This window comes from Oncorhynchus masou, chromosome 10 (genome assembly GCF_036934945.1).
Source record: "Oncorhynchus masou masou isolate Uvic2021 chromosome 10, UVic_Omas_1.1, whole genome shotgun sequence".
Classification (NCBI taxonomy): Eukaryota; Metazoa; Chordata; class Actinopteri; order Salmoniformes; family Salmonidae; genus Oncorhynchus; species Oncorhynchus masou.
This window is the reverse complement of record NC_088221.1, coordinates 11,744,321-11,768,707: the sequence shown is the minus strand read 5'-3', so window position 1 is coordinate 11,768,707 and position 24,387 is coordinate 11,744,321. Positions and strand designations below refer to the sequence as shown.

General features: G+C 43.2%; 1 protein-coding gene across 1 annotated transcript in view; it reads right to left on the bottom strand.

The window, feature by feature from the left end:
* The window catches only part of LOC135547145 (acid-sensing ion channel 4-A-like), a 166,615-nt gene that overhangs the window by 46,814 nt on the left and 95,414 nt on the right, over window positions 1-24,387 (bottom strand). The window lies entirely within an intron of this gene.

The following is a 24,387-nucleotide window of genomic DNA, read 5'->3' as shown; positions in this document are numbered from 1 at the left end:
ATGCATGGAGCTGGCCCTGGGAACAAAAAAAATTACATTAGTAACTACACATGTAGAATAACCGTCAGGAAGTGGATGTTTTAATTGGTTCGCTCATTATGACGATCGTGACAAATAAACACTGGAGTGATAGATGTGCAGAAGATGAATGTGCAAGTAGAGATACTGGTGTGCAAAGGACAAAAAATATATATCATAAAATAAATTATATGGGGATCAGGTAGTTGGATGGGCTATTTACAGATGGGCTATGTACAGGTGACTGGAACGAACTACAAAAATCTCTGAAAATGGAAACACTTATCTCCCTCACTAGCTTTAAGCACCAGCTGTCAGAGCAGCTAACAGATTACTACACCTGTACATAGCCCATATATAATTTAGCCCAAACAACTACCTCTTTCCCGACTGTATTTATTTTATTTTATTTATTTACTTTGCTCCTTTGCACCCAATTATTCTTATTTCTACTTTGCACATTCTTCCACTGCAAATCTACCATTCCAGTGTTTTACTTCCTATATTGTATTTACTTTGCCACCATGGCCTTTTTTTGCCTTTACCTCCCTTATCTCACCTCATTTGCTCACATCGTATATAGACTTGTTTCTACTGTATTATTGACTGTATGTTTGTTTTACTCCATGTGTAACTCTGTGTTGTTGTATGTGTCGATCTGCTTTGCTTTATCTTGGCCAGGTCGCAATTGTAAATGAAAACTTGTTCTCAACTTGCCTACCTGGTTAAATAAAAAAAATAAAAAAAATTAAAGGTGCAATGATCTGTAAGCTGCCCTGACAGCTGATGCGTAAAGTTAGTGAGGGAGATATGAATCTCCAGCTTCAGTGATTTTTGCCATTCATTCCAATCATTGGCAGCAGAGAAATGGATGGAAAGACGGCCAAAGGAGGAATTGGCTTTGGGGGTGACCAGTGAAATATACTTGCTGGAGCACGTGCTACGGGTGGAACCTGCTATGGTCACCAGTGAGCTGAGCCAGTGGGTTTGGCGACGAATATGAGGCGAGGGCCAGCCAACGAGAGCATACAGGTCGCAGTGGTGGATAGTATATGGGGCTTTGGTGACAAAATTGATGGCACTGTGATAGACTGCATTCAATTTGCTGAGTAGAGTGTTAGAGGCTATTTTGTAAATGACATCGCCGAAGTCAAGGATCGGTACGATAGTCAGTTTTACGATGGTATGTTTGGCAGCATGAGTGAAGGATGCTTTGTTGCGAAATAGGAAGCCGATTCTAGATTACATTTTTTAATATGAGTCTGGAAGGAGTGTTTACAGTCGAACCAGACACCTAGGTTTCTCATGTCAAGTCTGGGACAGCGGGAGGGAAAACAGGCACAAAACAAAACGCTGAAAGATACTTTGAACTCCCGAGTGGCGCAGCGGTCTAAGGCACTGCATCTCAGTGCAAGAGGTGTCACTACAGTCCCTGGTTTGATTCCAGGCTGTATCACATCCGGCTGTGATTGGGAGTCCCATAGGGCGGCGCACAATTGGCCCAGTGTTGTCCAGGTTTGGCCGGGGTATGCCATCATTGTAAATAAGAATTTGTTCTTAACTGACTTGGCTAGTTAAATAAAGGTTCAATTATAAAAATGACAGAAACTCTCCATTTTAACAAGACTAATGCACAATGTAACTTTTTTCTTTATCCATTGTCAGTTCCGTTTCATTTTGTTTCAATTATCAAAGAGGGAATGCTGCAAGGGGTTAAAAAGCAATTTCCCCCATCATGACATCTGTACAAATGTATGCTGGCAAATGTTGTAGGAAAAAGGGGGCCAGATAAGGGGTGAAAAAAGCAATGGTGTTGGAGGAGAGAGGTTCATCCACCTGTTTAATCTGTGGAGGCCTTATCTCTGCCTCCTGCTGCCTCTGCACACTCCTCCAGCACCCAGGCAGTCTGATTGTCTGAAATCACTCAGTACTGAGGGGCAGGTGGGGGGACTAGCGGGGAAACCAGGGACGTGGCTGGGGTATTGCCATCCCAGCCCAACCCAGGTTATACATTCCCCCGATAGTCCCGCTATCCAGCTTTGTAAGGGCCTTGGAGAGAAAGCGGAGAGTACCATACTCTCAACTTTCACAAGGCTTAGTAGAATGTGGGGAAATCCCGCAAACATAAATATCACTAAAAGACACATTTAAACGTTTACAATATGCTCCTCTCTTTTTTTTTACAGACAGGCTCAAAGGATTAATTTGTCAAGCATTTGGACTTATGTAAATGGTTACATTGTCACAAACAAGATTCAGTGAGTGAACATTTAGTAAAATAAACAAAAACATTCCATGTGAATAATGTCAGCAGCATTCTGGTTTCAATCAAAAAAATTATGTAAGCAGACCTAATAATGTCATTTATGTACGGCTCAGATCAGTAGATGAACATAACATATGCCAGAAGGCAGGGCATTGAGTAGTGTGGCAGACTGGGCTCATGAGTCATTAAGAGCATGTAAAACCAAGCCCAGTGTGTGTCACAAATGGCAACATATTCCCTATGCAGTGCACTACTTTTGACCAGGCCACATGGGGCTCTGGTCAAAGTTAGAGCACTATGTAGGGAATAGGGTGTCATTTGAGATGTATCCTAGAAAAAGCCCAGGCCATCGACCCAGCAGCAAAAGTACTGACTATATGATTTCAAAAGCGCATTTTGTTGCCGTCCCTCACTTGACCTTACCATGAGCACTTTTTTTTGCCTTAGATCAAATGGGTCTTTCTAGTGGCATATTTGCTAAGTGTCATGTTAAAATGTGCAATATAGCACTGAATGGGAAAGCACAGTTTGAAACTTTACTTCATTCACAAGGGATAGGCAAAGTTAATTGAATATCCAAATGAATGTTGAGTACTCAACTAGTTGAGCGAGTTTTCATTTTTGGATAAATATATTTTTAGGCCTATTTTGACACTGAAAAAGCTTCGTATTGAATTAAATTAGATTATCCTTGTGATATTTTTTACGTACAAGGATATACTGTATCTGAGAGTCCTGATCAAGGAGTAATGAAACAGGAGACTCTAGAGATTGCAGAAAACACAGTCTCATCTCACTGAGGTTCTCAGATGGATTTCAAGCTCTCAACATGAAAAAATACAATTTTGTAGAATTGAAACAAGACCACATTCACTTAGTCAGAGGGACGAAGTCACCTTGTGCTTAAAGCTGAAGTTGAAATGAGTCAGCAGGCATTTGAATCATGTCTGTGCTCTCTCAGAGGACGCTAAGCAGAAAATGCTCTGACATGTCACGGGTGTCGTTGAAAGTAGACCAAAGTACAGTGTGGTGGACGTAGATTTTCTTTTTTTAATTTAATGTCGCCAACAAAACAACAAACGAAAAAGGGCTACCTAAGTATGATTCCCAATCAGAGACAACGAAAGACAACTGTCCCTGATTGAGAACCATACCCGGCCAAAACATAGAAAACAAAAAATAAATTGCCCACCCCACATCACACCCTGACCTAACCAAGTAGAGAAATAAAACGTCTCTCTAAGCAAGGCGTGACATGACATCAGTTACTGTATATGAAATGGTGCCAATTTTGTACTGTCACTAGGTACGATCATATTTATTTTATAGTTATAAGGTGAAATATTACAGTATGTAGTTTATATTTTCAGTGTTACTAAAGTCAGAAAGCACTTAATTCATTTCAAGCCCTATTCCCCTACATATGTTAAATAGGAAAAAAAATCATATGATTTTTTATATTTTCATATTTGTACTGTGTACTTGAGCTTATGTCCTCAAAAGTGACTACACATCAGCAATTTATCAGAAAAAGTGACTACACATCAGCAATTTAACTATTTTTTACCAGAAAGATGACATTTTATTTTTTTCTAGCAGTATAAGCATTGCTAGATATTGTTTATGGCCCGCTAATGAAAAATCTATTTAGGCTAAAATCTATATTTATTTATTGAATTTTAATATCAATAGTGTTGTTATTTACTAGCTAGGGTCTGTTTTATGAGCTGCATCACAATTGTTCATTGAAGTATTACATCAACCAAAGGCAAAGTGATCAACCATTGAAGTCACTGAGCATGACTTAGCACAGGGATGGGCCAAGTTCCAAATTCAATATATTTGAAATATGTTACTAGTATTTGAAAGACTTGGAAAATGTGTGTGCTGTTTTGAAGATGCATTTTACCTGACCCAGCACAGCAGAGAAAAGGTGACAGAATGATTGACAGGTGCTCCATCTTCAGTTCAGTCTAATTAAAGTGGTAGAAGGAACCAGTCTTTTCGAACGCTATATTGATGTAGGAAATAAGCTACCTTTCGCTTTGATATTCAGAGAAATAAAACAGTCCTACTGAATGATTTCCCCATCTCTGGCCTCTAGCTACAAAAACAATTAGGCCTACCAGAAAATGTCTCCATGCAGCTATCTATCTATTGCGTACTATGTCATATATGTGCAACAGTGGCAGTCGGTGCTGTTTAAGATGAAGAAGGACGATTATTTATTTTATGAGCATAGCCTTATTTATATTACAGAATATTGGGTGAATGTCATTCATATTCCATTTAGCCAATGTAACATTGATAGACTATCATGTAGCCTAAACCTAAGTTTTTCTCCACCCACCATGATGTTGCTACAACCTAGCCTATGAATATAAGTTTACAACGTAGGTACACAGGTCGAGATATTTTTTTTGTAATCAAGGTGAAACAGACCGCCTTGCACACTCAGTTGCATAAAGTACTTAAGTAAAAAATACTTCAAAGTACTACTTAAGTCGTTTTTGGGGGTATCTGTACTTTACTATTTATATTTTTGACAAGTTTGACTTTTACTTTACTACATTCCTAAAACAATGATGTAATTTTTACTCCATACATTTTCCCAGACACCCAAAGTACCTTTTGTATGCTTAGAAGGACAGAAAAATTGTCAAATTCACACACTTATCCGTGGTCATCCCTACTGAATCTGATCTGGCGGACTCACTAAACACACATGCTTCATTTGTAAATTATGTCTGAATGTTGGAGTGTGCCCCTGGCTATCAGTAAATAAAAGAAAAAAGAAAATGGTGCCGTCTGGATTTTTTTATTATTTATACTTTTACTTTTGATACTTAAGTATACTGTATATTAGCAATTACATTGACTTTTGATACTTAAATATATTTAAAATCAAATACTTTTACTGGGTGACTCACTTTTCTATTAAGGTATCTTTACTTTTAAGTATTACAATTGGGTACTTTTTCCACCACTACACACTCTTGCCTGCATCTTGCTGATCTAGGGTGTAATCATTAATCCAGTTGCAAACAAGGGTTTCTATTGGACAAATTCATGTTTATCCCTGTTTCATTCCGGTTAAGAAACATTTTTCAACACAATCAACGGAATGAATACACCTCTGATCACACATAAACACAGTGCACTTTCATAGCAGCCACATACAAACAACATTATCACTTTTCTTGTTGTATAATTCCATCTACATGCTATAATCCTCTTACCTTTTCCCTTACTGCTTGTGGAATTCAGTGCAATAAACAGCAGCTGAATGTGACCAGACAAAAAAACTTTTCAAGCCAAACTTTATAAAATATATCTCTCTCTCTCTCGCTCTCCCTCTTGCTTCTCCTTCATTTTTAAAGAAATTAATGCGTTCAAAACTGTTCACTTATTGTCTTTCTTTGAGTCAACTACTCACCACATTTTATTGACTGCAGTGCTAGCTAGCTGTAGCTTATTCTTCAGTAATAGATTAATTCTCTGATCGTTTGATTGGGTGGAAAACATGTCAGTTCATGTTGCAAGAGCTCTGATAGGTTGGTGGACGTCCTCCGGAAGTTGTAATAATTACTGTAAAAGTCTAATTACTGTATAAGTCTATGCATAAGCCTTATTCTAAAATGTATTAATTGATTTTCCCCTCATCAATCTACACACAATACCCCATAATAACAAAGCAAAAACAGGGTTTTAGATTTTTTTGCAAATGTATTACAAAAAATAATATGGAAATATCACATTGACATAAGTATTCAGACCATTTACTCTGTACTTTGTTGAAGCACCTTTGTCAGCATTTACAGCCTCGAGTCTCCTTTGGTATGAAGCTACAAGCTTGGCACACCTGTATTTAGGGGCATTCTCCCAATCGTCTCTCCTGATCTTCTCAAGCTCTGTCAGGTTGAATGGGGAGCGTCACTGCACATCTATTTTCAGGTCTCTCCAGATATGTTTGATCGAGTTCAAGTCCGGGCACTGACTGGGCCACTCAAGGACATTCAGAGACTTGTCCCGAAGCCACTCCTGTGTTGTATTGGCTGTGTGCTTTGGGTCATTGACCTGTTGGAAGTTGAACCTTCGCCCCAGTCTGAGGTCCTGAGCTCTATGAAGCAGGTTTTCATCAAGGATCTCTCAATACTTTGCTCTGTTTATTTTCCCCTCGATCCTGACTAGTCTCCCAGTCCCTGCCACTGAAAAACATGCCCACAGCGTGATGCTGATCCGTCAAGGTACTAAACGATATCATAACCGCCATCGATAAAAGACAGTACTGTGCAGCCGTCTTCATCGACCTTGCAAGGCTTTCGACTCTGTCAATCACCATATTCTTATCGGCAGACTCAGTAGCCTCGGTTTTTCGGATGACTGCCTTGCCTGGTCCACCAATTACTTTGCAGACAGAGTTCAGTGTGTCAAATCGGAGGGCATGCTGTCCGGTCCTCTGGCAGTCTATGGGGGTGCCACAGGGTTCAATTCTCGGGCCGACTCTTTTCTCTGTATATATCAATGATGTTGCTCTTGCTGCGGGCGATTCCCTGATCCACTTCTACGCAGACGACACCATTCTATATACTACCGGTCTGTCCTTGGACACTGTGCTATCTAACCTCCAAACGAGCTTCAATGCCGTACAACACTCCTTCCGTGGCCTCCAACTGCTCTTAAACGCTAGTAAAACCAAATGCATGCTTTTCAACCGATCGCTGCCTGCACCCGCATGCCCGACGAGCATCACCACCCTGGATGGTTCCGACCTTGAATATGTGGACATCTATAAGTACCTAGGTGTCTGGCTAGACTGTAAACTCTCCTTCCAGACTCATATCAAACATCTCCAATCGAAAATCAAATCAAGAGTCGGCTTTCTATTCCGCAACAAAGCCTCCTTCACTCACGCCGCCAAACTTACCCTAGTAAAACTGACTATCCTACCGATCCTCGACTTCGGCGATGTCATCTACAAAATTGCTTCCAACACTCTACTCAGCAAACTGGATGCAGTTTACCACAGTGCCATCTGTTTTGTCACTAAAGCACCTTATACCACCCACCACTGCGACTTGTATGCTCTAGTCGGCTGGCCCTCGCTACATATTCGTCGCCAGACCCACTGGCTCCAGGTCATCTACAAGTCCATGCTAGGTAAAGCTCCGCCTTATCTCAGTTCACTGGTCACGATGGCAACACCCATCCGTAGCACGCGCTCCAGCAGGTGTATCTCACTGATCATCCCTAAAGCCAACACCTAATTTGGCCGCCTTTCGTTCCAGCACTCTGCTGCCTGTGACTGGAACGAATTGCAAAAATCCCTGAAGTTGGAGACTTTTATCTCCCTCACCAACTTCAAACATCTGCTATCTGAGCAGCTAACCGATCGCTGCAGCTGTACATAGTCTATTGGTAAATAGCCCACCCATTTTCACCTACCTCATCCCCACACTGTTTTTATTTATGTACTTTCCTGCTCTTTTGCACACCAATATCTCTACCTGTACATGACCATCTGATCATTTATCACTCCAGTGTTAATCTGCAAAATTGTAATTATTCGCCTACCTCCTCATGCCTTTTGCACACAATGTATATAGACTCCCCTTTTTTTTCTTTCTACTGTGTTATTGACTTGTTAATTGTTTACTCCATGTGTAACTCTGCGTTGTCTGTTCACACTGCTATGCTTTATCTTGGCCAGGTCGCAGTTGCAAATGAGAACTTGTTCTCAACTAGCCTACCTGGTTAAATAAAGGTGAAATAAAAAAAATACAAATAAAAAATGCTGCCACCACCATGCTTCACCATAGGGATGGTGCTAGCTTTCCTCCAAACTTGACACTTGACATTCAGGCCAAAGAACTCAATCTGTTTCATCAGACCAGCGAATTCAGTTTCTCATGGTCTGAGAGTCCTTTGGGTGTCTTTTGGCACCCAAAGCTCCAAGCGGGCTATCATGTGCCTTTTACTCAGGGCTATCATGTGCCTTTTACTCTACCATAAAGTTCTGATTGGTGGAGTGCTGCAGATATGGTTGTCTTTCTGGAGGGTTTCTGGGAGGTTCTCCCAGCTCCACAGAGGAACTCTGGAGCTCTGTTAGAGTGACTATCGAGTTCTTGGTCACCTCCTTGATCAAGGCCCTTCTTCCTCAATTGCTCAGTTTAGCCCGGCGGCCAGCTCAAGGAAGATAATTTTTTTGGTTCTAAGCTTCCTCCATTTAAGAATGATGCACTGTTTTCTTTGGGACCTTCAATGCTGCAGAAATGTTTTGGTAACCTTCCCCAGATATGTGCCTCGACACAATCCTGTCTCGGAGCTCAATGGGCAATTCCTTCAACCTCATGGCTTGGTTTTTGCTCTGACATGCACTGTCAACTGTGTGACCTTATATAGAAAGGTGTGTGCTTTTCCAAAACACGTCCATTCAATTGAATTTACCACAGGTGGACTCCAATCAAGTTGTAGAAACATCTCAAGGATGATCAATGGAAACAGGATGCACTTGAGCTCAATTTCAAGTCTCATAGCCAAGGGTCTGAATAAATTCTGTTTTTTATTTGTAATACATTTCCTATAATATCTAAAAACCTGTTTTCGCAAAAACCTGTTTTGTCGATTGATGAGGAAGAAATGAAATGTAATCAATTTTAGAATAAGGGTGTAACGTAACAAAATGTGGAAAAAGTCAAGGGGTCTGAATACTTTCCGAATGCACTGTATAGTGTACATGTAGAATCTATGCCAATGCACCATGAAGCTGTTCTCGGCGGTTCGTGGTGGCCCAACACCTTATTACGAGGAAGAGGCAAAGCGAGAGGGATAACTGGGCCCAAAATCTGTCTGTTCCAGCAGGTGACGGTGTGAATACCTTCCAATTGCTCTGTAGTGCTGCTGAGACTACTTCAGACGTTCATTGCGAAACAGTGCGTTTTAATCAATTATTCGGTGACATGCAAATATATTCAGTATAGTCTTATCTAAAAAAAAAAAAAAATCAATTGAAATTCACTGAGGATGGTCCTCCCATTCCTCCTCTGAGGAGCCTCCACTGATGTGCAGATATGTACACCACGTCATTGCTCTCTATCTCTTGCTAGTTGTCACTCACATGGCGAGGCGCTGAAGTTCATTGGCTGAAACTCGAATTGCTAGGTGGCTGGCCCAGGCGGGGGAAAATGTAGGGAAATGTCGCAGCACTGCTTGCAGAAAACAGCCGCTTTCAAACGAGGGATTTCTTGGCTAATTGAGTTATGCTCATAGATTATGCATGCATGAACTACACGTTATCACATCCAGCTCAAAGCGTGAGGTTTAAAAAAGACTTACCAGTCACCACAGTTCCAGAGCATGTCTGTAATGCACAGCAGACAGCTAATGACAGGTTTATTAAGTGATCATAGGATTTTATTGGCCACTTAGCCGTGATCCTTGAAGACAGACAACACAGAGATGCTGAGAATCACTTGAGCAGCGGTCGCTTTGCCAAACAGAGGGAGCCCACTTGAATGATCTAGTTTCCTGTTGAACTCTTTTCTCTCCCGTCTTCACCACACACCCTCATTGGGTGACAATGCAAAATTAGGTTGGCAACAGACCATATCTCCAGTTTAAATACTTTCAACATGGTGCAACGTGATATTTGTTTTAAAACAAATTTGGCATTTATCCCCTTACACGTATATGGATAAGGGCCAAATTGAAATGTTTATAATAGAAGAATTATAAAAAGCATATGCATGACCATGGTAGCAATTTAAAGAGTTAGGAGACACAAAAGTTCACCTGACAAGACTGAATCCAAACATTATACTGTTGATGTTATGTGCATTTTTAATGTTCTGTATTTTTCACAGCATTTGAAAATACTATGGATACATTCAGTAACATAAGAATATTAATTGAAATATTGGAGTAGATGCAAGATAAGTAAAACCGATTGAGAGGTCGTACGGGTGTCTCCAAGTGTCCACACACCTCTCCGAACTGTGCACACCTCCTAAGTAATTTCAGTGCAATTTTATGACTCAAGGAAAGTCTTCAAATACATTATAAGGTGCTTTATTGAGCTCTCCTAGCTTTGCCATTGAGGAACTGAAGCAAGCACACTTGTAGTTGTTTGTTTGGAATACAGCCCTGTGTCCCCACCATCACACAATTACTGTTATTGTTTCCGCAATCCCAAAATGTTCCATCATAAATCGCAATCTGGGTCTTATTCTATCGCCAACATGGGTATATATACGATATATGTATTTAACGTTATAAAATACGATCTTACAGTGTTAGGCTTCAAAAGGCACTTCAGACAAACAGATTGTAATTTTGGTGCTCATAGAATAGAGTACAGAATGGTTTAAAGTGCGTGTTCTGCAGAAAATGTTCTGTGGATCAAACATAGCGATCATAAATGTTGATATTGTAAAATGACATGAGTTTTGGAAATGGAAATGTGAAGTGCACGTGTCTGGTTTGCTTGTATGACATCAAAATGGTATTTATTATAATACTCAACCTCTTATCTTTCAGAACACATCCACTCCTCTTGATTCACAGCATTTCTCTCACTCAGACAACAACACATGTGCAGAAGTAGGCCAATTAGCGGGAGGGATGAGGGCACCTTGTCACTCCACCGTGCTCAAGTTTATAGCAGCTGTCAGTCAAAACCCATAGAGCGCTGTGAAGCAAAGAAACTGAGCTCTGGCGTCATGTACACTGAGTATACTAAACATTAAGAACGCCTGCACTTTCCATGACATAGACTGATCAGGTGAAGGCTGTGAACCCTTATTGACATCACTTGTTAAATCCACTTCAATCAGTGTGGATGAAGGGGAGGAGACATGGTTGTGTGTGTGGGCAAGACAAAACATTTAAGTACCTTTGAATAGGTTATGGTAGTAGGTGCCAGGCGCACCGGTTTGTGTCAAGAAATGCAAAGCTGCTGGGTTTATAAACGCTGATGTGTATTAAGAATGGCCCACCACCCAAAGGACATCCAGCCAACTTAACAACTATGGGAAGCATTGGAGTCAAAATGAGCCAGCATCCCTGTGGAACACTTGACACCTTGTAGACTGCGTTCCAATTTAGGTGCTTATCAATGACAAAATCTGGATGGCAGGGGCTGCGAGTGAAAAGGGATACCTATGTGACTGCATCATGTGCATCACACATCAATACAATTTCATTTTAGAACTTGAATTGTCATTGGCTTCATCATGGACACAGCACAATTTGAGGTTGGGAGTAATATGGTTTGTTTTGACTAGTGGGGTCTATCAAAAGTCCAAAAAGGTAATGGATCTACATTTACCATTTTTATCCATCACAATCTCGCTCCTTCAGTTTTTCCATATTTCAAATCAACCTGAGGACATGTTGTGTCCCAATATGAATTCCAATGTTATGTTTCTCACAAACATTGAGGGCAAAACTGATTTTTAAAAAGTCATTTGGGCACACACAAGAAAAGGAGATGTCTAAAATGAGGCAGGAAAGCAGATTCACAGTAAACTTTGTATTGATTGAGCACTCACACATGTATTGAAACATGCTGATGAATACATTCCCTGGAAAAACACTCTCCAGGCAATCTACCTTAAGTTACCAGGGGCATTTTGGTGTTGATAAAAATGCACAAATCTGAGGTAGACATTGTTTTACTATGTTCATTTACGAATTTATTATGGAAATTTCAACTCAACTCATACGAGTGGTTCAGCTAAATACTGGAGACAACACATGTTTTAAGTCTTTACTGGGTGATTAGTCATGAAAATAGAACACAAAAGGACCATGATAGTAGAAGCTTGCGGAAGGCTACCTGGAACGCTTGACCCAAGTTTGACCCAAACAATTTAACGCTTGACCCAAACAATTTAAAGGCAATGCTACCAAATACTAATTGAGTGTATGTAAACTTCTGACCCACTGGGAATGTAATGAAATAAATAAAAGCTGAAATAAATCATTCTCTCTACTCTTATTCTGACATTTCACATTCTTAAAATAAAAGTGGTGATCCTATCTGACCTAAGACAGGGAATTCTTACCAGGATTAAATGTCAGGAATGATGAAAAACTGAGTTGAAATGTATTTGGCTTAGGTGTATGTTAACTTCCGACTTCAACTGTATGTGCCCCAGGGTGTGCGTGGGGACATCAACAACTTGCTTCAGGTCAAGACAGTCAATCAAACTCAGAAATTCAGCAGCAGAGTGACATGAGGGAGAATCCTCCCTGGGTGGATTCCATCTTCAGCTTCTAACAGCATGGAACAAATTAATGCCCAGTCTCTCAATAATACACTCTCCTGCTGCATGACCACATAGTGGACAAGAAGAAAGAAGCTTGACGTCATGTCCCTAACTGAATCCTGGGATCAGTCTGGGGTCTACTCAGCCCCTAAATGAGGCCTGACCACCTGGTTACAGATACATGGAAAATGCCTGTAGCACTGGTCGCGGTGGTGGCTTAGCCATCATACACCAAGCTGAACTGAAACTGTCCCGCCTGAACTGTGCTCTTTTGAATGTCTCGCCGTAAAATTCAAATCCCCTACTCAATGACTGTGCTTCTAGTTTATTGGCCTCCTTTATCCCGAAATCTCTGATCTGCTCACTCTGCTCCACCTCAACCAACATTGTGATTCTAGGAGATTTCAATATTCACATCGATTCTCCCTCATGTCACTCTGCTGCTGAGTTTCTGAGTTTGATTGACTGTCTTGACCTGAAGCAAGTTGTTTATGCCTCCGTGCACCCCGTGGGCACATACATGACCTGGTCATCACTGACTCCGTCCCATCAACAACATGCAGGTCTATGACCTCTATGTGTCTGACCACAAGCGTTTCCGGAGCTGGGAAAATATTGACCCAGCCAGCCTGTCAGATACATATTGAACATCCTTTTCGTTAGTGGATGAAACTCTACAACCAATCCCTGAGCAGTGTGCTTGACCTCCATGCCCCCATAAAAACACGGGACGTTGCATTTGCTCCTTCAGCTCCCTGGTATACTCCAGAACTGAGAAACATGAAATCCACTGGACGCATCTTGGATCAGCATCTCAGAAACTCTGGTCTCATCGTCCACAAACTGGCCTTTCAAGAGCACCAAAGGGCATATTCCAAGGCCCTGAAAGAAGCACGGTCGACGTTCTATTCCAACCTGATCAATAAAAAGTCTAGAAACTCAAAACTTTCCTTTGAAACCCTAGTCACAGTCCCCCACCGAGACAACGGAATAGTAGCGTAACAGCTTCATTGACTTTAAAAGCAACAAAGGTCAACAACATCAAATCTCTCATCTCCAGCTCTACTAATCCACCTCTTCCCTCGCCAACAACACCTTAGCCTCTCTCCTGCTTTCTTTAAGTCATCCAGGAAGGTATTGAGAAAACTATCTCCATAATGAAAACCTCCTATTCCAACAGCTCGGCTTAAATCATACACCTCTGCACTCAACTCTCTGATAACCCAGATTGTTAACCACTCGCTCCAATCTGGCAGTGTCCCACCTACATTTAAGACTGCTGTCATCACTTCTGAAGAAGCCCACCCTGGACCCAGAAGTTCTGACCAATTACAGGCCAATATCCAACCTCTCCTTCCTCTCCAAGGAAAAAGTGGTCGCTGTACAGCTGCAGGATCATCTCAATCAGAACAACCTATTTGATTAGAGAGAGAGGTTAGTTTAGCGTGCAGATGTAATTACAGGGTACATTGAAATTCTTGAGCTCCGAACGAAATAAGTGAAATAAGACTAAAATATAAAAATATAAACATTGATACAAATATAAATAATAATATATACATATTACCAACTCTGGCAAAGATAAATCTCCATTGAGGGGTGGGCAGTGTAAAAGTCCATTGGGGTGGGGGCAGGGTAAAAACCATTAAGGGGAGCGTGGGGGGGGGGTTGACTTGTGGTGGCTATTTAACAGCCTTAAGGTCTGGGGGTAGAAGCTATCGGCCAGTCTTACAGGCTTTGACATGATGCTCCTATATTGTTTGAGTCTGAGTAATGGAAACAGGCAGAACAGGCCATGGCTGGGGTCTCTGATGGACTTCTTGGCCTTACTGCGACACCTGGTGTTCCAGGTGTACTGGAGGGCAGGTTGTATTCGGTTGAACATACTACCCTGTGTAGCGCCTTGAGGTCTGTGGGGGTGGAGTTGCCGTACCAGGCTGTAATGCAGCCTGACAGTATGCTCCTCTAGAAAACTGTGAAGGCCCTTGGGGACAGGCTGAAGAGTTGCTGTCGTGCCTTCTTCACCATGGTGTCCATATGCTTTGACCATTTCAGCTCCTCTGAGAACTTTAAGTTGTTGACCATCTTCGCTGCGACCCCGTTGATGAGGATTGGGGCGTGCCCAGCCTGGTTCTACCTGAAGTCCACAATCAGCTCCTTTGTTTTACAGGGAGAGGTTGTTTACCTGGCACCACACCGTCAAAGTGCCTACCTCCTCCCTGTAGGCCGTCTCGTCATTGTTGGTAATCATGCTTACTACTGTCGTGTCGTCTATGAACTAGATGGAGTTGGAACTATGTGAGGCCACGCAGTGGGGGGTATGCAAGGACTACAGGAGGGGACTGAGGACGCACACTTGTGGGGTCTCCATGTTGAGAATCAGTGTTGAGGAGGTAATGTTGACTTCCTTCACTGCCTGGGGGAGGCCCGTCAGAAAGTCCAGGACCCAGTTGCATAGGGAGGAGTTCAGTCACAGGGCCTTGAGCTTTGTGGTGAGCTTAGGGGGCACTACAGTATCAAAGGACAAGCTGTAGTCGAACATCATCCTCGCATATGCATTCCTTTTGTCTAGGTGGGTGAGGGCGGAATGCAGTGCATGGAGATTGCGTCGTCTGTGGCTCTGTCAGGGAGGTAGGCGAATTTGAGAGGGTCGAGTGAGGTGGGGAAGGAGAAGGTGATGTGGTCTTTGACTAGCCTTCCGAAGAAATGTATGATGATGGAAGTGAGTGCTATGGGTCGGTAGTCATTCAGTTCAGTTATTTTCCCTTTCTTGGGCATGAGGATGATAGTGGACATCTTAAGCAGGTGAGGATAGCGGCCTGAGCTAGAGAAAGATTGAAAATACAACAGCCAGCTGGCCTGCACATGCTCTGAGGGTGCAGCTAGGGATGCCAGCCTTGAGAGGGTTAACACGTTTGAATGACTTACACACATCCTCCGTAGAGACCATAAGTACGTAGCGATCGTTGTCCTCTGGGGATCTCTTTGGCCGCTCAAAGTCATCGTTGTGCTTGAAGTGTGAGAAAAGGTGTTTAACTCGTCCGGAAGGGCGGTTAGTGTCCCCAACGTGGCTGGCTTTCTTTTTGTAATCCGTGATAGTTAGGAGCTCCTACCAGAAATTCCAGTCAGGATTCCGGCCAGCCCACAGCAAATAACGGCCATATTCAGGGTCACCAACAACTTGCTGATGGCATCTGATGCAGGCTCTCCATGTCTCCTCATCCTCCTGGACTTAAGTGCAGCGTTTGACACTGTCAAGCACCCCATTCTCCTGGAATTCCTCCGGGACACCATCGGACTGTCTGGACAAGCTCTGAGCTGGTACCACTCCTACCTCTCAGACAGAACTGTCACTTGGTGGGCCCAAGTCCCGGAACCACAACACCTGCGATGTCCCACAACGATCTGTTCTTAGCCCCACCCTATTCGTCCTGTACATGCTCATCTTTGTAGCACCAGCTGTGTTCTTTGTGTCAGTTCGCGTGTCTAGTTGTTTCTATTTTTTTCTATTTGATTCTATTTTTAATTTTATGCACTGAAATTATTCTGTACAATGAAAAGCACTTTACAGATGTAATAAGTTATTTATTATTATTATAATGCAATTGTAATTTAAACATTTAATTGAAATATTGTAGATTTCCATTTATTCCTATGGAGGACTGCTCCTACTGGGGAGTGCCAATACGTGACTCAGTTCAGGAAACTAGGCGTATGTTGTGCGTCACTACTTCACAGGAGCACCATTTGAATGTAAACTTATTTTGTTTTATCAAAATGTGTTTTTGGAACATGTGAAATTTAATGTGCCTTAATAACAAACTTGTATGTCATCTGTAAATATGAAGAAAATTGTTTTAATTCCAAGTCTAGTTGGTTTAGCCATGGAAAAAGTCAGCAACCTTCTGATTGGTCTGCCAATTAGTATGCTTCTGTCTATAATATGAGCTGGTCATTATTTGTAGGTAACCCTTTCTAACACAGGTTTTTGAAAGATAGGTTCCGGTTCCGGTTGGAGCGAGCGGTCGCATCTACACTTCGGTCCGCAGGTAGTATAACTTTTCATTACATTTCGTTATAGTACAACGGTTTGATTTGTCTAATCTTAGCAATTTCTTCTTAGCTAGCTACATAGCCGTCTTTGTATCAACGACAATTGCATAATTATCGTATTTCGTCGTCCTAACGTATCTGCCCAGCAGCTAGCTAAGCAGCTAGCTAACATCCACTGTCCACTAGCACTGTAGAAACTATTACACTCAACTGAACGACTCGATTAGCGTAGTGTCAGCTAGCTACATAGTTGTCTTCGCTGTCTTCGTATCCAAGATAATTGTGCAGTTTAGAGTGTGTAGACTTAGAGTGATTATCTTCATTTACCGAGGTTAGCTAGCCAGCTATTTGTCGTCCTTAACGTAGGAAATGCTGCTAGCTAGCTAGCCAACAGCTAGCCAACCTCTACCGAATTGAACTCCAACTACCCGGTCAACATTCCGCGTCGCTCCACAGGTAGTATCACATTTTCATTTCACTTCATTACAGTACAACGGTTTGATTTGTTTGATCGTAGCTAGCCAGCTACATAGCCGTCTTTGTATCTAAGACAATTGTGTAGTCTAGAGCGATTTTCTAGGTTAGCTGGCCAGCTATTGTCGTTCTTTTAACGTAGCTAGCCAGCTAGCCCCCGAATAGCAGCACTGTAGTAACTATTACAGTACAACGGTTTGTTTTGTTTGATCGTAGCTAGCTAGCTACATAGCCGTCTTTGTATCTAAGACAATTGTGTAGCCTAGAGCGATTTTCTAGGTTAGCTGGCCAGCTATTGTCGTTCTTTTAACGTAGCTAGCCAGCTAGCCCCCGAATAGCAGCACTGTAGTAACTATTACAGTACAACGGTTTGTTTTGTTTGATCGTAGCTAGCTAGCTACATAGCCGTCTTTGTATCTAAGACAATTGTGTAGCCTAGAGCGATTTTCTAGGTTAGCTAGCCAGCTATTGTCGTTCTTTTTAAGGTAACGTAACGCAATCAACCTGCTAGCTAGCCAGCTAGCCCCCGAATAGCAGCACTGTAGAAACTATTACACTCGACGGAACGACTTGATTAGTGCAGTGTCAACATCGCAGCCACTACCAGCTAGCCTACTCCAACAGTACTGTATCATTTCAATCATTTTAGTCAATAAGATTCTTGCTACGTAAGCTTAACTTTCTGAACATTCGAGACGTGTAGTCCACTTGTCATTCCAATCTCCTTTGCATTAGCGTAGCCTCTTCTGTACCCTGTCAACTATGTGTCTATCTATCCCTGTTCTCTCCTCTCTGCACAGACCATACAAACGCTCCACACCGCGTGGCCGCAGCCACCCTAATCTGGTGGTCCCAGCGCGCACGACCCACGTGGAGTTCCTGGTCTCCGGTAGCCTCTGGAACTGCCGATCTGCGGCCAACAAGGCAGAGTTCATCTCAGCCTATGACTCCCTCCAGTCCCTCGACTTCCTGGCACTGATGGAAACATGGATCACCACAGATAACACTGCTACTCCTACTGCTCTCTCTTCGTCCGCCCACGTGTTCTCGCACACCCCGAGAGCTTCTGGTCAGCGGGGTGGTGGCACCGGGATCCTCATCTCTCCCAAGTGGTCATTCTCTCTCTCCCCTTACCCATCTATCTATCGCCTCCTTTGAATTCCATGCTGTCACAGTTACCAGCCCTTTCAAGCTTAACATCCTTATCATTTATCGCCCTCCAGGTTCCCTCGGAGAGTTCATCAATGAGCTTGATGCCTTGATAAGCTCCTTTCCTGAGGACGGCTCACCTCTCACAGTCCTGGGCGACTTTAACCTCCCCACGTCTACCTTTGACTCATTCCTCTCTGCCTCCTTCTTTCCACTCCTCTCCTCTTTTGACCTCACCCTCTCACCTTCCCCCTACTCACAAGGCAGGCAATACGCTCGACCTCATCTTTACTAGATGCTGTTCTTCCACTAACCTCATTGCAACTCCCCTCCAAGTCTCCGACCACTACCTTGTATCCTTTTCCCTCTCGCTCTCATCCAACACTTCCCACACTGCCCCTACTCGGATGGTATCGCGCCGTCCCAACCTTCGCTCTCTCTCCCCCGCTACTCTCTCCTCTTCCATCCTATCATCTCTTCCCTCTGCTCATACCTTCTCCAACCTTTCTCCTGATTCTGCCTCCTCAACCCTCCTCTCTTCCCTTTCTGCATCCTTTGACTCTCTATGTCCCCTATCCTCCAGGCCGGCTCGGTCCTCCCCTCCCGCTCCGTGGCTCGATGACTCATTGCGAGCTCACAGAACAGAGCTCCGGGCAGCCGAGCGGAAATGGAGGAAAACTCGCCTCCCTGCGGACCTGGCATCCTTTCACTCCCTCCTCTCTACATTTTCCTCCTCTGTCTCTGCTGCTAAAGCCACTTTCTACCACTCTAAATTCCAAGCATCTGCCTCTAACCCTAGGAAGCTCTTTGCCACCTTCTCCTCCCTCCTGAATCCTCCTCCCCCTCCCCCCCTCCTCCCTCTCTGCAGATGACTTCGTCAACCATTTTGAAAAGAAGGTCGACGACATCCGATCCTCGTTTGCTAAGTCAAACGACACCGCTGGCTCTGCTCACACTGCCCTACCCTGTGCTCTGACCTCTTTCTCCCCTCTCTCTCCAGATGAAATCTCGCTTCTTGTGACGGCCGGCCGCCCAACAACCTGCCCGCTTGACCCTATCCCCTCCTCTCTTCTCCAGACCATTTCCGGGGACCTTCTCCCTTACCTCACCTCGCTCATCAACTCATCCCTGACCGCTGGCTACGTCCCTTCCGTCTTCAAGAGAGCGAGAGTTGCACCCCTTCTGAAAAAACCTACACTCGATCCCTCCGATGTCAACAACTACAGACCAGTATCCCTTCTTTCTTTTCTCTCCAAAACTCTTGAACGTGCCGTCCTTGGCCAGCTCTCCCGCTATCTCTCTCAGAATGACCTTCTTGATCCAAATCAGTCAGGTTACAAGACTAGTCATTCAACTGAGACTGCTCTTCTCTGCATCACGGAGGCGCTCCGCACTGCTAAAGCTAACTCTCTCTCCTCTGCTCTCATCCTTCTAGACCTATCGGCTGCCTTCGATACTGTGAACCATCAGATCCTCCTCTCCACCCTCTCCGAGTTGGGCATCTCCGGCGCGGCCCACGCTTGGATTGCGTCCTACCTGACAGGTCGCTCCTACCAGGTGGCATGGCGAGAATCTGTCTCCTCGCCACGCGCTCTCACCACTGGTGTCCCCCAGGGCTCTGTTCTTGGCCCTCTCCTATTCTCGCTATACACCAAGTCACTTGGCTCTGTCATAACCTCACATGGTCTCTCCTATCATTGCTATGCAGACGACACACAATTAATCTTCTCCTTTCCCCCTTCTGATGACCAGGTGGCGAATCGCATCTCTGCATGTCTGGCAGACATATCAGTGTGGATGACGGATCACCACCTCAAGCTGAACCTCGGCAAGACGGAGCTGCTCTTCCTCCCGGGGAAGGACTGCCCGTTCCATGATCTCGCCATCACGGTTGACAACTCCATTGTGTCCTCCTCCCAGAGCGCTAAGAACCTTAGCATGATCCTGGACAACACCCTGTCGTTCTCAACCAACATCATGGCGGTGGCCCGTTCCTGTAGGTTCATGCTCTACAACATCCGCAGAGTACGACCCTGCCTCACACAGGAAGCGGCGCAGGTCCTAATCCAGGCACTTGTCATCTCCCGTCTGGATTACTGCAACTCGCTGTTGGCTGGGCTCCCTGCCTGTGCCATTAAACCCCTACAACTCATCCAGAACGCCGCAGCCCGTCTGGTGTTCAACCTTCCCAAGTTCTCTCACGTCACCCCGCTCCTCCGCTCTCTCCACTGGCTTCCAGTTGAAGCTCGCATCCGCTACAAGACCATGGTGCTTGCCTACGGAGCTGTGAGGGGAACGGCACCGCAGTACCTCCAGGCTCTGATCAGGCCCTACACCCAAGCAAGGGCACTGCGTTCATCCACCTCTGGCCTGCTCGCCTCCCTACCATTGAGGAAATACAGTTCCCGCTCAGCCCAGTCAAAACTGTTCGCTGCTCTGGCCCCCAATGGTGGAACAAACTCCCTCACGACGCCAGGACAGCGGAGTCAATCACCACCTTCCGGAGACACCTGAAACCCCACCTCTTCAAGGAATACCTAGGATAGGATAAGTAATCCTTCTCACCCCCCCCCCCCTTGATGATTTAGATGCACTATTGTAAAGTGGCTGTTCCACTGGATGTCAGAAGGTGAATTCACCAATTTGTAAGTCGCTCTGGATAAGAGCGTCTGCTAAATGACTTAAATGTAAATGTAAATGTGATATCACGTAGTAGAACTGCATAAGTGTTGCTCTCCACTTTCTGTAGGACCGAGTTTTGAAATCAGTGGATTTAGAGTATGATAGCTAAGGAGATGGAGAAACCTCTGGCATTTGATTGCAAATATGCAGACGGAGTCGAAAAGAGAACACACAGAAGGCTCTGGATTACATCTTCAAACTAAGGGCAACCATGGCATCCGTGACAGAGAGGGAGAAGCGTCCATCCATGTATACGGGAAAGAGTCTAGCAGGCTACATTTTCAGATATGACACATTTCTAATTTTATCAGAAAGACGTTTTAATTTCAAGTTAAAGTGTACTGTTAGCTAGCTAATGTTAGCTGGCTGGCTAGCTACCTAACATTATGTGTATGATCTGTGCAATAATATTATTCGTATCTCAGTGTCACGGTTTACTTCTGTTGAAGGAAAGGCCGACCAAAACACGGCGTGGTTTGTGTTCATCTTGATATTTAATTAAAGAAAGTACTGAACACTGAATACAAAAACAATAAACAAATAATGACCGTGAAGCTAAATGAGAACTGTGATGACACAAGCAATCAACATAGACAATCACCCACAAACAAACAGTGCAACCCAGGCTACCTAAGTATGGTTCTCAATCAGAGACAACTAATGACACCTGCCTCTGATTCAGAAGCATACTAGGCCGAAACATACAAATCCCCAAATCATAGAAAAACAAACATAGACTGCCCACCCAACTCACGCCCTGACCATACTAAATAAATACAAAACAAAGGAAATAAAGGTCAGAACGTGACACTCAGAGCAATTTGCATTGCTAGTAATAGCCTAATGTTAGCTATTTAACATTGAACCTGGTTGGTTAGCTACCTGCAGATTTATGCCTGGTAGTAACATTATGAGTTGGGATTATGGTTAATTGTTTAGCTAGCTAGCTCACATGTCTAATCAAAAGACTACAATATGTCAGTAACTACTTCAATTGAATGTTTATGATGTCACTGCAACAACTGTCGATAGACATAGCTGGTAAATTAAAACCTGGCTATCTACTCCAATTTCAGAGCACTCTCGTCTGAGTGTGCCAGAGCGCAGAATAACTGACAAATTTACGAACGCCCAACACCCGTTGAGTATGGCCGATGTCAGTAAACGTAGACAAAAAAACATCATTAAATTGTTGCTAGCAACACAGTTGCAGTCACCAACACTCTGGATAACATAAAAACAGCCTAACCAACTCTGCTAGGGTGAGTAAAATGGTCAGAGTAAGCTCTGACCATTTGTGGTCTGGAAGTAACTAGCAAGCTAGCCAATGTTAGCTTGGGTGCTTGACTGCTTTTGTTAGGTCAGAATGCTCGGATCAAGCCTACTTTTCGTCCAGAGCATCCAGAGTGCGTCCTGAATGCTCCGAGAGCAAAACGCTCTGAATTTACAAAAGGCCAAAGCACATTCTGGCACACTAGATTAAATTCACGAACACACCAGTAATATAAACCATCCTTTAGTCTTAAAATCTTTGGTGTTTTGTACATAGCCTCACATGTGAATCCTTAAAGAGATGGGTGGGTCTAAAGCTTCAAAGGGTGTAAATGATGCTGAATGGGTGTAGACAAAGAAGAGCTCTCCAGTAGGTACCAAAATATTCAAGGGCCATTTTCTCAAACGTGAGGTTACAAGTTTATCAACTTTCAAAGCGGAATTACTTTCCTATTGTTCCTCAACTGTAGTGTATGATTTACAATTTTCTAGTGCTGAATCTCTACTTTTATCCAATGTAAAAAACACAATTTAAAATTTTGCTACATAAAACCAAATCGAGCCGGTTGGTCACATATGGCCAACTGGTAGCATCAATGGCCAATACATGGCATCTTGTTGGATGCATTTGCTGTTTGTTTTGGTTGTTTCAGATTATGTTGTGCCCAATAGAAATGAATGGTAAATAATGTATGGTGTAATTTGGAGTCCGTTTTATTGTAAACAAGAATAGAATATGTTTCTAAACACTTCTACATTAATGTGGATGCTACCATGATTACAGATAATCCTGAATGAATCGTGAATAATTATGAGTGAGAAAGTTAGACACACAAAAAGTGCTGAAATTTCTAAACAGTTCACCTGATATGGATGAAAATACCCTGACAATCTACACTTTAACCTCTACACTTTAACCTCTTGTAGTCATTGTATCCCTTCATCTAAAGTGCTGGAGTACAGAGCCAAAACAAACAAAAAAATGGTCACTGTCCCAATACCTTTGGAGCTCACTGTAACTCTAAAAAAGTAGCAGGGATCCCACTCTGGAGCTCTCATATGCCCGTAGAGTATATTACGTTCAACAATATATACATTTCTTTTGCCAAATAAAACAATTATATTGTTGAATTCATAAACTAATGTTATTTTTTAAATTAATTGAAATCAAAATACTACTCATATTACAGTGCCAGCGGAAAAGCTTTACATGGACACCAGTTTGTGCTTTGTAGCACATACTGATAGAACATTATGGAGTCTTAAATGAGGCCAAAATGTCACAAATATTAATATTCCAACTTCAATTCATTGTTTCTCATTCATGCTTTAAGATACAAATGTTAAACATGTGTCAACAATCCTTCCTCGATGGATTATATTTCATGAAAATCCCCAACTCATGATCTTTCTCTGTTTTAGTTTTGTGAGGAATCACCCTACTGGAGCAAGTCACTCTAGACTAGACTGTATTAGTGTCATTTGGAGACTTCTAAAACTGCAACTAGTTATACCATTTGCAAAAACAAATGCACCTCAGGCCAACCATCTTCCCTCGACTAATGCTGCTACCACAGTCAAAGGGGATCTCTCGAAAAGTCTCTAAAGGGACACAGTTTAATACCCTGAAACGATAGTGTTCTGCCACATGCAGTTAGCTAGATTTAGGGGAGGTCATTAAACATTGAATTGTTTGTTTGAGAGAACAGAGTTCAATTGTGTGTAGCTCGTCTAGCTCTCTTTTCCTGTGCCCCCCCCCCCAAATATAATATCGTAGATGAATGTCTCACAAGTAACAACTTGGCTCTCATTATGTATTGCACTGCTCCACTGGCAGACAGTATTATGTGACTGTGATTAGTCTTAGTATACTTCATCCATCCTAAGGTTTTGGCCAGGCACCCTAGGGCAGCAGATCTGCGTCTCAAATGTCACCCTGTTCTCTTTATTTAGACCTACTTTTGTAGGGTAGGCCCTGGGAAAAAGTACTGCACTGTATAGTGCCATTTGGGATGCAACCCAGGTTTCTTTGGACAGCAGTGAGGTGAAGCCCGGGTCACAGAATCAGTGCTGGGCACCAGGAGTCCCACAGAGAAGCCCAATAAGCAGGGGTACGCTGTGACTTTCAGCCGTCAATGTGCTTACTCCCCAGATCAATTTATTTCCTTTTCTCTTGGCCACTTCACACATTTCGCCAAGCCACAT